The sequence below is a fragment of the Cervus canadensis genome, chromosome 26 (assembly GCF_019320065.1).
Source record: "Cervus canadensis isolate Bull #8, Minnesota chromosome 26, ASM1932006v1, whole genome shotgun sequence".
NCBI classification, from domain to species: Eukaryota; Metazoa; Chordata; class Mammalia; order Artiodactyla; family Cervidae; genus Cervus; species Cervus canadensis.
The window spans coordinates 51,991,266-51,994,628 of NC_057411.1; positions in this window are offsets into that span (position 1 = coordinate 51,991,266).

A 3,363-nucleotide genomic window follows, 5' to 3' on the forward strand; every position below is an offset into this window, starting at 1 on the left:
GACACGACTGAGCGACTAAGCAGGCATATTCATATAATGGAACACCGCATAACAATGAAAAACAGCAAACTAACACTACCCATTACTTTGTTATGCTGATGAATTCCATAGACAAAATGCTAAGTGAAAGCAGCTAGATTTTTTTTTAAAGTATTAACAGATACACTAGTTGATTCCATTTACATAAAGTAAAAGAACAGGCAAAAGTGATTTAAGTGAACACAGGCTCTAGGGCTCCCAGGTCCAGCAGCTGCTGCACTGGGGCTTCACTAGTTGAAGCTGGTGGGCTCTAGAACTTGGGCTCAGCAGTTGTGGTGCAAGAGCTAAGCTGCCCCGTGGCGCATGGAATCTTCCCACACCAGGGATTGAACCTGTGTCCTCTGCACTGGCAGGCCAATCCTTAACCACTGGACCACCAGGGAAGTTTGCTGAAGTGATCTTTGAGATAGAAGTTATAACGGAGGTTATTTCTGAGAAGGGGTGATGTCGGAGCAGGCATGGGGAGGTGTCTTCAGGGCTAGCGGCCTTCTGCCTTGATTGGCGTGGGGGCCAAAGGGGTGTGTGCATGATGGAAGATGCTTTGGACTGCACACTTGGGACTTGGACACTTCACTACACACACATTGAGGTAAAATTAATTTTTAAATTAAAGCGTTTAAAGATTTGTAAAAAGGTTTTCCAGCGAACCCAGGGCTTTGCTATGAAGAGGGGAGGACAGGGTTGGTGTCGCTGTCAGGAACCAGTAGGTGCAACCGCGGCCCCACGGACTCTACCCTTGGGTCTCAGGACTCAAACACATGTCCCTCCCATATCCAGCCCACAGCCACCATCCCACCTGAGCAGAGGGCTCCCTGCTTGTGCCTGGCTGCCTGCTGGAGGAAGGCACACCTGGGCCCTCTCCCCAAAGGCCGTGCCCTCCAGCCTTCCCCTCCTCCCCAGCTCGAGCTCCCTCAAGCCTTATATAAAGCCCATCTTGCACACACCGCGACGCCCCTGTCCCTCTCTCCCTTCATCACACCTCTGGGCAAAACCGCAACCTGGTCCAATCCAGTTCTGCCCGCCTTCACCTGGGCGTGGCCAGAGAACAGCATGCAGTCCCGCCAGTCCTCTTCCGGTATCCTGACCCCTAACCTGATTCCCTAAGCTGATCTCTAGTCTGAACCTCTAATCCGATCCCTAACCTTCCGTGATCTCTAACCTGACTCCTTAACCCGATTCCTAACCCGATCCTCTGACCTCCCTAAGTGGAGCGGCGTGCTTCCCGGACGTCCCACCTTGTTTCTTCAACTCTGTCACTTGTGTAAGGTTGTGTAAATTTACACAAATGACACTCGTGTAAATGTGCAGCGGCTGTGGAAGTCTATGTGCAGAGTGTGGGGCGCACAGAGAACAGGAAAAAGGGAGCCCCCCAAAAAAAGAGAAAAAAGAAAAAAGGCAGAAAGAGCTCATGATTTTATTTTTTTTTTTCTTTGGACTATAGCCTACCAGGTTACTCAGTCCATGGGATTTTCCAGGCAAGAGTACTGGAGTGGGTTGCCATTTCCTTCTCCAAGAGCTCATGATTTTAAAACTCGCTGCACCACGCTTCTGCATTCTTGGACTGCAGCATAAAGAGAGGCGGGGCAGGAAGGCAGCCTTCATCTGGCATTAAGGGTGTTCCCAGCGGCCACCAGGATGCCAGGTTTCTGTTAGTGTGTACTTGTTTTTATAGACTTGAAATGGCTACAGGGAGCATACGTTCTTCCTATAGTAATCAGGAAACCCAATAAAGCTACTGATGGTTGAAAATGAGTTTCTCTAACACTCTACCCTAACCAGTTTGCAGACAGCATCAGAGATGGTGCCCAGAGGCCCCAGACATGGCGCCCCCACCCCTCTATGACGACCCTCGTTTCGGTTTTCTCCCTTCCACTCCACCTGGCTGGGCCAAGGGTGTCATCCCAAGTGCAGGGGAGCTGCGTTGCCGTTCCAAGTCCTGCAAACTGACTCTCGTGCCCACTGGCTGGTCGCTGCTTCCTGCTCCGCCCAGTCTCAGGCCAGCTGGAACCCTGAGGCATTACCAAGGAGCAGCTTTGACTCTCACCCCCTGTGCCTCTCAACAGATGGGGGACAGCTTTGGGGCAGAGCCCTCAGAAGCTCAGGGCCAATATCAGTTCCTAGTACTAAGACAAGCCATACTCCTACCCTCTGGGCCTTAAAAGGCCAGTCCTGTCCAACTCTGAGGGCCTGCTGGCCCTGGCTCGGGCCTAGCCCTCAGTTGGCGGGAAGCAGGTAGGACTATCCTTTCTTGTGACTCCCTTCTCCCCTCCCCATCCTGAGGCACGGATAGGAACCCGGCTTTATGGATTGTTGGCAAGGGGGTGAGGGGTCGGGGTGGGGCCTGGGTTTCAAGTATCTGTGAGCTTAGATTAACCCTGTATTTTAAGGCCATAGCACTCAGCGCCCAGGGCCAATACAGGCACTTCATGACATTTTCAAAGTGCCCTGCACGGACAAGCGTCACCCTCTCCCACCTGAGGTGGGGACTGAGGCCAACGTGGCCCAGCACCTGGCAGTTCTGGCGAGCGATTTCCTCCTGACAGCGAGGGCTGAGTGTTGGGGGAGCCTCCTGGGAAGACTGCCATTCCAGCAGCTGCTGAAGACTGGGACGCCAGCTTCGATCAGGAGTTCCACACTCCCGCACCGCAAAGAACAGGTGCGCACTGTTGCAAGGTTCAGGACCTCGCCAAGCGGTGCCCTGGGGTTGCCTCTGCGAACAAGACAGGTAGGCAGAGGGGGCGAGCACTGAAAAGGTCTTCCAGGAGGAGGGCCTGAGAGGGGCAGAGGCTGGGGCTGGGGTGGGGAGCAGGGTGGGGCCTCCCGGAGAAGGGCTGCGGTGCAGGCCGGTGGAAGTGACCTGCTGGGGAGGCCACCCCTGGGCCCCGGGAGCCGCTGACCCCCACGGCCCCCAGCCTGCTTCCCTTGCATCACCTCATCAATCCCCCCGACGACCAGCTGACCGCATCTGTGTGGAGGGGGAAGCGGGGCACAAATGTCAAGGATGCGCAGTCTCTGCCGCCCGGGAGCAGGCGCCTGAGCGGCCAGCGGGGAGGACCCGCGAACCAGGGGCGCCACCCCGAAGCCGGGGCCCTCGGTGTGGCGTGCGACAGCCCGGAGTGGGCCGAGCCCGAGCAGGGCGCTCAGCCGGACAGGCCAGCTGGGAGGAGCTACTCGACGCGGCGGAGTCCTCTCCGGCCGCACGGCCACCTCACCCCAGCGCTGCCGCCACAGACGCAGAACAACGCAGCGCGCGTGCGCCGCGGTCAACCAGCGCGCGAGGCCGAGCGGCCAACCCAGAATGCAGCGCGCCGCAGGGGCAGCCGG